This window comes from Euphorbia lathyris, chromosome 8 (genome assembly GCF_963576675.1).
Source record: "Euphorbia lathyris chromosome 8, ddEupLath1.1, whole genome shotgun sequence".
In the NCBI taxonomy this organism is placed as follows: domain Eukaryota; kingdom Viridiplantae; phylum Streptophyta; class Magnoliopsida; order Malpighiales; family Euphorbiaceae; genus Euphorbia; species Euphorbia lathyris.
The window spans coordinates 17,824,109-17,838,369 of record NC_088917.1 but is presented as its reverse complement, the minus strand read 5'-3'; positions in this window follow the sequence as shown (position 1 = coordinate 17,838,369).

Below are 14,261 nucleotides of genomic sequence, written 5' to 3'. Positions count from 1 at the left end.
CCAGCCTGGCTTGCATGTGGGTCTGTTGGCTCTGGCACGGGCTCATGAACTTCCACCGTGACAATTTTTCATGTCCTTAATATTTTTTCCGTGCTTCCCAAATACCATAGTTCCATAACGACCCTAATGATCTACATACCAAATATGGATGCATTTGGAATTTCTAACATCTATTGTGGAGGGTGAGTGTTCAACGGAACAAAGCAATGTCTTATGTCCATCGGCGTCAAGTTGGCATAAAACACACCCTAGGGAGCTCTATATTGGCCTAATTGGCCCTCAGCAAGCACATGTCAGTAGCCCGGCAGCTGCGTGTACGAGTGCACACATAGTTGGCCCAATGTCCATCAGATTGTCTCGCAACGTCCTGCTGAATAGTAAAATAACAATTTTGCCCCTGGACCGGTTGTCTTAGCCCGTTGGGCATTCTTGTTGGGTCGTCTGGCGGATGAATTTTCACTACTAGAAAATGCTTGATTGCTGACGTAATTTTTTAATAGAAAGAATTCCGTCAGTAAATATCAGCGGAAGTTGCATTGTGTCAATATATTTAATGGATTTTGCATTGTGTCAATATATTTAATGGATTTCCTGACGGAAGGAAAATTCCGTCAAGAAATTATGCTGGGAACTTTTCCGCCATTTGTTTGACGACATGTTTTGATGAATATATATTCCGTCAGATGCACACTGAATATCTGAGAGAAATAATACTCTGTTGGTTCTTTCAACGGAATTACTATATATTTTAAAATTAATATTATGTAAACAAATTAATATATTTTGAACTAAAAACATATTACTCATCGTTCAAAAAAAATTCATATTACTCTAACTTTCTACCCAATGTATTAATATATTTTTAGAATTTTAAACTAAAAATCATAATAATCTAATTTTCTATTGTATTTATATCATAAATACATAGCAAATTTTAGGAATAAGGTACAAAAAAAAATTCTAATGTATACAGCCAGGAGCAATTTTACCCATAATGTTTAAAATGGTGCAATTTTACCCCTAGTGTTGATAACCAAGAGCAATTTTACCCCTAACGTTGATAAGTTTGGTTAATGTTAGATATCATTATAACACACATATATTGCACCATTTTAGACATTAGAGATAAAATTGTTCTTTGCTGCCAACGTTAGGTGTATAATTGAACCATTTTAGACATTAGGGGTAAAATTGCTCCTACTGTAAAAGTTAGATGTATTTTTACACCTAAATTTTAATTAAAACATAAAGAATATGATTTAAATTAATATTATTATTTATATTTCTAGTTATTTATTTGGATAATATTTTCATAACTTTTAATCTTTAGTTTAGTAAATAATTAAAAGGGTTAAGGTGCAAAAATATATCTAACGTTTATAGTCATGAACAATTTTACCCTTAACGTCTAAAATGGTGTAATTTTACCCCTAACATTGACAACCAAGAGCAATTTTACCCCTAACGTTGTGAAGTTGGGTCAATTTTAGGAATAATTCATCAAAATGTCTTTTTGATCATGAATCTTGACTTCACATGTTAATCATTTTATCACTCATTAGTGATAGATTATAAACATATATGACGTGAAAAAAATTAAAAAAAAAAGTGAAAAAATATAGTCTATTTTACGAATTGGACAAAAAAAATCAAAATATTTCTCCGAATTAATAAATATTAACCTCAAATTCTATTATTAAATCACATAAAATATGACTTTTTTTTCAATGAACTGTTATGCAATTGGTGCAGAATAAGAAACAAAATATCTGTGTTTTACAATAATGTCTGAAATTGACAATGTTAGGGGTAAAAATGCTCTTGGCTATCAACGTTAAGGGTAAAATTGCACCATTTTAGACGTTATGGGTAAAATTGCTTTTCACTCTAAACATTAGGGGTATTTTTGTACTTTACTCCTAATTTTAAAATAAAATACACCTATTGTTGGGCTAAGCCCACCAAGCCCAATCCTTCTCTTTTCACAAAGTGAACTTACAAGTCTAACCCCAAAAATCCTTAAATATAACAGAGCTCACTAAAAATATATTATCTATCATATATTTTTGGATTCCGAGTATTATAGGATTGCTTAATTTAAAAAAAAAAAAAAAAAAAATTACATGTTAGGGAAGATCAGTTGGATTTTTATTAGTTGCTATTCTTTCAGATATCACTTAACTAATTAATGAAGAATTGAATAGAGAAGCATTTGGTGGATTTGATCCTAAAATAGTATTAAAAAAATGGGTGAAAAGGAAATGATAGAGATAGGGTCGAAGTGTTGGCTGAAAACAGAGTGAGGTGCATAGTAGAAAATGCTAAGTGCATAATCAAGGCAAGTTAAGGCAAGTTATTAATGTCAGACATTATATAATAAGATCTATGATTGACCATTAACTATCAGTTTGAGTTTTTAATTAAAACGGTTACATGACATGGTATCAGAGCCTCTAGGACCAAAAGGTTGAGGGTTCGAGTTCTGACAACCTCATTAATTTGTGGAATTAAAAACATATGCTGGGATGACCTGTGTTGTGCACGCTGCAATCCCAAAAGACATTTGTATGTGGGAGTGTGGCAATGTGTTAGGTAAAAAGATAAGCACTAATAAATTATTTAACCTTAATTGTAACATATTATTAGTTGATAAAATTACAAAATGTTATTCATTTAAGAAATTATGATCAAAATTTAGCCATATTTATGCTTTTATTTAGGATGAAATTTGGAAAAAAAGAATAAAAATTTGGAGCTATTGATAAAAGCATGTTAACTCATGATGAACTTTATATGTTGTTATATAAAAATTTTATGATTAAGTAACGTAAGTATGTTGTAATGGTAATTACAAAATTCATCATTTTTTTAATTTGAAAATTAGACATGGTAATGAAATCGGTGTTATGTTCTATTACATTACAACTTTGATTGGATTACAACTTTGATTACATTATATCATACCAAAAAGGGCCGAAGGGTTTTGGATAGTTTCTTTAGAATAATTTTTTTCTCCAACTGTGATGTGTAAATGGCTTTTATTGTTATGTAGGCATGTACAAAGAAGTTAGATCGGTTTAGGAGGGTAAAGTGCTACAAGAGGTAAAATGGTAAACTAGAAAAGATAACAAAAAAATCTAATAAATTTAAACTTATAATTAAGCTATTGACTCTTGACTATAACTCTTGAATATTGATCGCAATTAAGTTATTGGCTATAACTATTCACTGTAATTAAGCCATTGACTATACTATTTACACATTCACACACATAACAGTTTGGAAGTCACATCCACCACTAACGGTTATTTGTATATTTATTTCTTTGTTGTTTTCTTTGGTTTCTTTCTTTTTCTTTTTGGTGGACCTTCATTTAATAATGATGATAATAATAATGGTTACTGTTTTTTTGTTACGTTTTGTTGTTTGTTGTTTGAAAATGCTGCATTTTCAAAAGGCATAAATTCTCTGCTTTTATAAAAAGCTATTTTTCAGCTACAAAATACAAACAAGAGTTGTTTAACCAAACACCTAAAACTCTCCTTTTCCATTTCTAAATAAAATGAAGTGTTACATTTAACCAAAGTTTCTTATTTCATATTAAAAAAAGCTCTTGGTTCCTCTGGTTGGTATTAAAACTTCAAATACACGTTTTATTTCAGAATCCTAAAATTCACTAATATTTCTATGTGTCCACTATTCATCTTCCTATTTTTAAGTTATAATAGAAAAACTAAGAACAACCCCAAATTTCCTCGATCTTTGCAAGATTAATTCCACAAGTTAACCAAACCACATTCCTCAATTGCTTGTACAGTCTAGGATGGTATGGATTAACACCCCTCTTTTTAGCAGGACAAACGAGGTTATTAAAATCATCCATGCAACACCAGGGATCATCTGATAGAAGCAAGATCACGAAGAATATTTCAGGACTCTTGTCTTCTAGATATGTCTAGATTATGATAGTAACCAGTAAATCTCCAAGGCTGCAGAGACCTAAGGAAAACATTAGTATCAATATAATATTTACTAGAGTTTAATATTTGGACAATCACAATATCCTGCCATAACAGGCTCAGGCCCTCACTTCTACCTATGCATTCCACACTTAAGCAACCAGTGAAACCCAACTTCTTTTTTAAAACTTCTAATTTGCTTCTTTTAATTTTTGTTTCACTAAGTAAAATTAAATCGGACTTATAACTATAGGCTAAATCCAAAATCATCCTAACTGCCCGTGAATTGCTCACCTCACAACAGTTCCAAGCTAAGAGACTCATGGCGATCGGCGGTTCAAGCGAGAATGAATTAATTTTGATAGAATACAATAGGACAAAAACTTATCAACAAACATGATAAGAGAGAAAAACTTGTCAACAGGACATGAGCTCGTATTGCAATTTAATTTAAACCTATAATTAAGTTATTGACTATTGACTGTAATTAATCTATTGCCTATAACTATTGACTGTAATTAAGCTATTGGTTATACTATTTACACCTATTCACACACAGCTATTCACATTATAACTGTAACAATTTGAAAGCCATATCCACCACTAACGGTTATTTGTGCATTTATTTTTTTGTCGTTTTCTTCGGTTTCTTTCCGTTTCTTTTTGGTGGATCTTCATTTAATAATTATTAAATGAAGATCCACCAAAAAGAAACGGAAAGAAACCGAAGAAAACGACAAAGAAATAAATGCACAAATAACCGTTAGTGGTGGATGTGGCTTCCAAACTGTTACAGTTATAATGTGAATAGTTGTGTGTGAATAGTATAGCCAGTAGCTTAATTACGGTCAATAGTCAATAGTTAAAGCCAATAGATTAATTATAGTCAATAATTAATTTAAATTGCAATTTTAGGTCTTGTCATGTTGACAAGTTTTTCTCTTTTGTCATGTTGACAAGTTTTTAACCTATTGCGTTCTATCAAAACTAATTCCTTCTCGCTTGAACCGCCAATCGCCATGAGTCTCTTAGCGTGGAACTGTCGTGGGATGGGCAATCCACGGGCAGTTAGGACGATTCTGGATTTAACCCGTAGTTATAAGCCCAATTTAATTTTTCTTAGTGAAACAAAAATTAAAAAAAGAAAATTAGAACTCTTAAAAAAGAAGTTGGGTTTCGCTGGTTGCTTAAGTGTGAACTGCATAGTTAGAAGTGGGGGCATGGACCTGTTGTGGTAGGAGATTATTGAACTCTAGTAAATATTATATTGATGCTAATGTTTTCCTTGGATCTATATAGCCTTGGAGATTTACTGGTTACTATGGTAATCGAGAAAGATCTAGAAGACAAAAGTCCTAGAATATTCTTCGCGATCTTGCTTCTATCAGATGATCCCTGGTGTTGCATAGGTGATTTTAATGACATAATCTGTCATGTTGAAAAGAGGGGTATTAATCCTCACCCTCCTAGACTATACTTGGAGTTTAAACAAGCAATTGAGGAATGTGGTTTGGTTAACCTGTGGAATTAATCTTGCAAAGATCGAGGAGAATTGGGATTGGTCATCAAGAGCAACTATTCACTGAGCTAATTGTGAAACAACAAATTTCCATTGTTACTGAGCTGCAAACCTTTATTGTTGCAGATCTCAAATCCTACATCTAGATCTCTTAAATCTCACTGATAACACTTCCACCCTAAAATTTCATTCCTCTGTTAATCTGAACTCTTAGAACTCCGATCAACCCCCATATCAACTTTCTACCCACTTTACTAAAGTGGAATTTCCCTGATTTAATGGTACAGTTTTCAAGGGTGGTTATTTCATTGCAATCGTTTTTTTTCAGATTGATCTTACTCTATTGAACTCCAGAGTCAAGCTAGCTTCAATTCACCTGGAAGGATGAGCTATTGAATGGAAGTAATCGTACCTGAAGGGTAGAGGACGATTAGGGGATCCCCCATGGCATGAATATGTGAAAGCAGTGGCTGGACGATTTGGGGAGCGGATTTATGAAGATCCATTGGCAGATCTTAAAAGGTTAACCCAAACCGGCTCATTATTAGAATACATGGAAGTGTTTGATGTTTGCTCCCATAAGGTAACCTTATCAAAAGAAAATACACTAAGTTGCTTCCTTAGTGGACTAAAAGATAAAGTGAGTTATCCTTTGCAAATATTGGGACCAAAAACCTTACAACAAGCAATGCATTAGTCTGTATGCAATATGCTTATTTTAGTGCTACTAAGTATGGTAAGACACATCAAAAGAGTGCATTTTCCTCTTATACTACACCTTCTACAACACACATACACAAAACACCTCTACACCCAAATGTTGCCAAGTTACCTATAACCTACCAACATATCTAGGGCACATTATTCAACCTGGAGTAGTTTCAACTGACCCCAAGAAGGTTGAAGCAGTTTCAAAGTGGCCTATTCCAATTACTCTCAAACAACTTAGAGGATTTATTGATCTTGCAGGGTACTACAGGAGATTTATAAAACAGTATGGTGTCATCAGTAGGCCATTGACTGACTTGTTGAAAAAAGACAACTTGAGGTGGTCTGATCAAGCTCAAGCAACCTTTGACTCTATGAAGGTTGCTTTAACTACAGCCCATATGCTTGCTCTGCCCTTTCCTGACAAGCAATTTGTCATTTAAATGAACGCTTGTGATATGGGGATTGGAGTTGTGTTGATGCATGACTCCTATCCTATTGCTTACATTAGCAAAGCTTTAGGACCTAGGCATCCATCACTATTAGTGTATGAGAAGGAGCTACTGGCAATCGTACATACAGTAAATAGATGGGACCATTACATTGCTCACAGACACTTCTTAATCAAGACTAATCATATGAGTTTGAAATTCTTGCTTGAACAAAGAATTACAACAACTCATCAGGAAAGGCACATTGCTAAGTTGTTTGGATATGACTTTGTGATCACACATAAGAAAGGAAGGGAAAATACTGCTATTGATGCCCTATCAAGGCTTTCAGTTGCTGAATTCGTTGTCCTTACAGTTTCAACTCCAACTTGCAGTTTACTAACAGAAATTGAGGTAAGTTGGGCTCAGGATCCCTACTTATAGGGCATTATACAACAATTGGAGCAGACACAAGATAATTCAAGGGCCTATTCTTGGCAGGGGACACTCTTGAGGAGGAAAGGAAGACTGGTGGTTGGGAAGGAAGATTGGAGGTCATCGTGGTAGTAATGGACAGATTAAGTAAGTATGCTCACTTCATTGGATTAAGGCATCCCTACATAGCTGCTACTATGGCGCAAGTGTTCTTGGATACTATTTTCAAGTTGCATGGGCTTCCATCTACAATAATGAGTGATAGAGATCCAATATTTGTCAGCAACTTTTAGGAGGAGTTGTTCAAGTTACAAGGGGTAAGTTTGTTAAAATCTACTGTTTATCATCCCCAAACAGATGGACAAACTGAAGTTGTCAACAGGTGTTTGGAGACATATTTGAGATGTATGGCCAATGAAAATCCTGCTCTGTGCTCTGAATGGTGGTACAACGCCAATTTTTATACTTTTATGCAGTTAACTCCTTTTGAAGTAGTTTATGGAATGCCTCCTCCAATTCACATTCCTTACTTTCCGGGTGATTCTGCAATTAAATCAGTAGACCAATTCCTTCAGGATAAAGAATTGGCTCTTAAGATCATGAAGGAACAGTTGAAGAGGGCTCAACATCGTATGAAACAACAAGCTGATTTGCACAGGACATGTAAGGAGTTTGCTATTAGAGATGAGGTCTTTGCATTGTTTTAAAAACCGAACTGGACCGACCGGTCGAACTGGTTCAATCGAAAATCGGCCAGTCTCCCGGTTCGGTTACACTACTTAGGGGTCAATGTTATTGACTCCATTGGAACCGGGAAAACCGGCAAACCGGGATCAACCCGGTGAACCGGTTTCACCCCGGTTTCTTTCAAAAAAAATAAATTGATTTGTTATAAACCATGAATCAACAACATAGATTCATGATTGACAGCTATTTAGTTTTCCCTATGTCATTTCATAGGAATGGCTTTTGTTGAAGCCATTGTTTTCATCCGATGTGGGATGTGGGATTGTCCCACTATCACTTCTTTCTCTCTCTTCTTTTCTTTTTATTCATTTAATTACATATTTATATTAAAAATCCCTACATCTCTCCCATCACACATCCCACATCGATATAATCAATTTATAAATATTTATGATTTATGATAAAAAAAAGGCCATAGAAACTCAACTTTTAAAAATAATACTATTAATAGTAACTTTTAACAACATAACATTGTTTTTTATACACAATGTATTACTAAAAAAAATGAAACAAACCATAGTAATAATAACTAACACAGATAAAAAATACAAATTTTAATACTAAAAATAATAAAAAATTAATACTAACAAAAAATTATATTATATATTTATTTATAGATAAATATTTATATATAATTTATGACGTCATCCGGTTCAACCAGTCCGAATCAACCGGTTGAACCCATTGACCCCTGAACCCTTTGTTCCACCTATTCGATATCCGGTCCGGTTTTTAAAACCATGGGTCTTTGTTGAGCTACAACCTTATAGGCTGCAGAGTACTATGTTCAGGATGAGTCAGAAACTTGCTCCATTGTTCTATGGTCCTTATGTGGTTGAAGATAAGATCAGGAAGGTAGCTTAAAGGCTCAAACTGCCTTCTAGCTTTCAAATATGTAACAAATTGGATTCTTCCGTAATTGTTATTGTTGACAAATTGTCTATTTATACAAAAGTACAGTTTGAGATGTGTTCAATGACTAGTCTAAGATACAGGTCTAGATATGAGGAACTAACTATGAGATACAAAGTTATCTGTTTAATATATTCTCTAATACACCCCCGTAGTCGAAGGGTTCGGAGGCCGAACATTGAGACTAGTCCTGAAGTCTTCAAACAAAGGTGACGGGAGACCTTTGGTGAAGATGTCAGCAATCTGATACCGAGATGGGACGTGTAGAACACGGACTTCACCTTTTGCCACTTTTTCCTGAACAAAGTGAATGTCCATCTCAACATGTTTGGTTCGATGGTGCTGAACAGGATTGCCACTGAGATATACTGCGCTGACGTTGTCACAATAAACTAAGGTGGATTTTACAATTGGACAGCCAAGTTCTAGAAGGAGGTTACGGATCCAGCATGTTTCAGAAACTACATTTGCAATCCAAGTTCAAATTGGGCGCGAATTAGTGAACGAAACGCAAGAAATACGTGAAAAACTTATGACTTTTGAGCTAGGGGAAATGTCCATAGAAAATTTGTGTAGTTATCAAGAAATAAGACATAGTAACGGTGACCACTTGAGCTTAAAATTGGAGATGTCCAAATATCACTATGAATTAAAACAAATGGCATACATGCAGAATTATAGGAGGATTGAAAAGGCAATTTGACTTGTTTTCCATTAATGCAAGACGAACAAACAGAAACATTCGGAACTTTATTACATGAAAGCAAATTTTTATTTAAAAGGGCATTCAAAACAGGGAGCCCTGGATGTCCTAAGAGACTATGCCAGACATCAGACGACAAAGCAATAAAAACGGAAGCAGATGACGGTGACGGAAGGGAGCTAGACGCGACTGGATAAAGGTCCCCGCTACTGTTACATCTCATGATATTGGTACCTGTTTGTAAATCCTTCACAGAAAAACCCAAAGGATCAAATTCAACAGAGACTCGATTATCTTTAGTAAATTGACGAACAGAAATTAGGTTTTTGATAAGATTAGGGGCATGCAACACATTATTTAGTCTTAAGGGTTGTGTTTCAGTGTTCAACAGAGCAGTGCCAGATCCACAAACAGGCACACAGTCACCATTACCAACAATAATACGTTCATTGAGGCCTGAATTAAAATAAAAAGTGAGTGTACCTTGGTGAGCTGTCATATGCGAGGTGGCTCCGGTGTCATGTGCCATTGATCCGATGGCGGTGCAATAGACATGGTGTGCATTGCCTCTGCAATGTCAGTTGGAGCATATGAGGGACTGATCATGCTTAAGTGAGCCTGCTACGTGTTCGGACGGGGACCCAAAAGACCGGGTTGCTTCTGTTGGCGGCCCTGATTCGCCCAATTATTGGACGGGAAAGGACAGGGAGGCACCACCCATGGCTGTTGCGGACCCCATGGCATGGAGTAACCCCACGGCTGATGGTAGCCGCCGCGATTGGAGGAGCCGGGATGTCACTGATTTCTGCGATAATTATTTCTGTCGCGGTAATGATGGCGACCGCCTTGCCTGCCGCCTCAGTTGAAATTGCTAGGACGGTTAATAGCCGAACGACCAGGTGGGAACTGTGTCGGGGTAGGGTCAGCGGTGGCGACAGTGAGAGTGATGGTGTCCTGTGGTGGGGCGGCCTTCCGGGCGCGAGCCGTTTCCTCTAGGATGAGCATGGAGCGGGCTTCCTGAAATGAGGGAAGAGGATCGTCGTGTCTGATTTGAGTACCCACAGTATCATAAGCATTAGACAGTCCAGAAATAAATTGGAGGACCATTTGATCATTTGTCACAGGACAGTCTACACTTGACAGTTGATCAGATAAGGACTTGAGGTTTTGGCAGTATGAGGAGATGTCAGAGAAGTTGTCGAGTTTGATTTTGGAGAACTCCTGTTGAAGGAATAAGGCCCGAGAATGCTTGTTGTCAGAGAAAATTTCTTGTAGATGGGTCCAGGCTAGAGCTGCAGTGGAGTCAGACTCAATGATTGTGTGTAAGCGATCAATTGAAATGGTGCTATAGATCCATTGCAGGACCACAACATCAATACGGGACCAGAGATCGGGGTTGGATTGGTGAAGGGCGGTAGGAGTGGGAGGAGGGATGATGTGATCAATGACTTGGAATGCTTTGGCGTGTAGTTTGAATAGGGCGGACCATGCGGGATAATGACCTTTTTCGATATCAAGGGTTATTTTGATGAATGTGGAGATGCTGGATACGGTAAGGGATGGATGGGTTGTTATTGTGGTTTCGGTATTGTTGGTGTGAGAGTTGACAGTGTTTGTGTTGTTTGGCCCAGTTGAAGAATTGTTGGAGTTGTTGGAAGTGTTTGTCATGGTGGTTATTGGTGAAGTCGATCGATGTTTAGGGTGTAGGAGAAGGATCGATTTTTAGGTTATCGGTGAGGGGAGGGAGGGAGACGTTGTTGGAGTTGATTGGGAAATAGAAGGTGTCGGGCGGCGGCGGCAATGGCAGCCGCGGCGGAGATGGTGGTCGGGTAAGATCGAAGAAGGTGATGGAATTAGGGTTGGAAAAAAATTAGGTTTGCTCTGATACCATGTAACAAATTGGATTCTTCCGTAATTGTTATTGATGACAAATTGTCTATTTATACAAAAGTACAGTTTGAGATGTGTTCAATGACTAGTCTAAGATACAGGCCTAGATATAAGGAACTAACTATGAGATACAAAGTTATCTGTTTAATATATTCTCTAATAAAATACATCCAGTTTTCTGATTGTATTCATTTATTACGAGATTTAGAGTTGTGCTCTATCTCTTTTATTAAGCGTTCAGCGAATTCGGTTGCCCGTGATCTAGCAAAAGCGGTCAATTCTGTGTCTGTTCGGGGTGAGTGGGCATGTCCACCACCATTTCTTAGCAATATTCTTTAATCTGATTTAAGTTAATAAAACTTGGCATTATTTCAAAAAAAAAATATTAATAAAATATTATTTCATCTTGCATCAAAAAAATTGATGTAACATCAAATTTGTGGGAGAAAAACTTGTATTTATCAAAATGAGAATGCGATTTGATGATGGTAGGAGAACCAACTATTATCAAAGCTCATTCTCAACATCAATTTGATGTTGGTTTGGAGATGGTCTAATTTATAAGATAAAGCATTTAATATTTGGTAAATAGTGAATGAAAAATTAAAGTTCGAAGTGAACTACTTGGAATGTTAGTGTAGGGCGAGGAGTAAAGGCATTTGAACCGTCAAAATTCCTTTTAAATGAACGGTGGTTACTAAAGAATTAAATCTCATTAATGGAATTGAATAGAATTAATCTTCCTTATTAATATTATGCAAAACGTTTTGGTTGTTATACTGGTTTTAATTGTCATTAATGTGAATTAATTCAGTAAGATTTTTTCATTAAAACTGCCTAAGATTAATGGTTCATTAAATGAAATAATTCTTGAATTAATTGATGAATAAAACTTCCAATGGTCTCTAAAAAACCGTACAATGATCTGTTTATAAGAGTAATTTCATTCATCATTCAAACAAATAGACATATAAATGAGAAATTAAAGTTTAAAGTGAGCAATTTGGAATGGTTGTGTAGAGTGGGAAGTAAAGAGATAATGTATTAAATCTCATTAATGGAATTGAATAAAATTACTGTCCATTACGAATTCTATAAAACGCTTTAGTGGTTACACTGGTTATTTTTTTAAAGAAGTGGTTATTCCGGTTTTAATTATAATTAACGCGAATTAATTCGGTAAGATTAATTGTTCATTAAGTGAATTAATTATTGAATTAATTGGGGAAAAACTTGCAATGGTCTACTTATAAGAGTGATTATTTCCTTTAAATAAAATTACCATGTGTTTAATGGTGGTTATTGGTGAAGTCGATCGATGTTTAGGGTGTAGGAGAAGGATCGATTTTTAGGTTATCGGTGAGGGGAGGGAGGGAGACGTTGTTGGAGTTGATTGGGAAATAGAAGGTGTCGGGCGGCGGCGGCAATGGCAGCCGCGGCGGAGATGGTGGTCGGGTAAGATCGAAGAAGGTGATGGAATTAGGGTTGGAAAAAAATTAGGTTTGCTCTGATACCATGTAACAAATTGGATTCTTCCGTAATTGTTATTGATGACAAATTGTCTATTTATACAAAAGTACAGTTTGAGATGTGTTCAATGACTAGTCTAAGATACAGGCCTAGATATAAGGAACTAACTATGAGATACAAAGTTATCTGTTTAATATATTCTCTAATAAAATACATCCAGTTTTCTGATTGTATTCATTTATTACGAGATTTAGAGTTGTGCTCTATCTCTTTTATTAAGCGTTCAGCGAATTCGGTTGCCCGTGATCTAGCAAAAGCGGTCAATTCTGTGTCTGTTCGGGGTGAGTGGGCATGTCCACCACCATTTCTTAGCAATATTCTTTAATCTGATTTAAGTTAATAAAACTTGGCATTATTTCAAAAAAAAAATATTAATAAAATATTATTTCATCTTGCATCAAAAAAATTGATGTAACATCAAATTTGTGGGAGAAAAACTTGTATTTATCAAAATGAGAATGCGATTTGATGATGGTAGGAGAACCAACTATTATCAAAGCTCATTCTCAACATCAATTTGATGTTGGTTTTGAGATGGTCTAATTTATAAGATAAAGCATTTAATATTTGGTAAATAGTGAATGAAAAATTAAAGTTCGAAGTGAACTACTTGGAATGTTAGTGTAGGGCGAGGAGTAAAGGCATTTGAACCGTCAAAATTCCTTTTAAATGAACGGTGGTTACTAAAGAATTAAATCTCATTAATGGAATTGAATAGAATTAATCTTCCTTATTAATATTATGCAAAACGTTTTGGTTGTTATACTGGTTTTAATTGTCATTAATGTGAATTAATTCAGGAAGATTTTTTCATTAAAACTGCCTAAGATTAATGGTTCATTAAATGAAATAATTCTTGAATTAATTGATGAATAAAACTTCCAATGGTCTCTAAAAAACCGTACAATGATCTGTTTATAAGAGTAATTTCATTCATCATTCAAACAAATAGACATATAAATGAGAAATTAAAGTTTAAAGTGAGCAATTTGGAATGGTTGTGTAGAGTGGGAAGTAAAGAGATAATGTATTAAATCTCATTAATGGAATTGAATAAAATTACTGTCCATTACGAATTCTATAAAACGCTTTAGTGGTTACACTGGTTATTTTTTTAAAGAAGTGGTTATTCCGGTTTTAATTATAATTAACGCGAATTAATTCGGTAAGATTAATTGTTCATTAAGTGAATTAATTATTGAATTAATTGGGGAAAAACTTGCAATGGTCTACTTATAAGAGTGATTATTTCCTTTAAATAAAATTACCATGTGTTGAAATTTAATCAACAATTGCAGTTACTAAGATTCAAACCCTTGACCACTTGGTCTAAGAGGCTCGGGTACCATGTCATAGACTCATTTGAACTAAAAGTTAAAGTGATAGTTAAGGGCTAATTCAAATTAATATATGACACATCCTCGCAC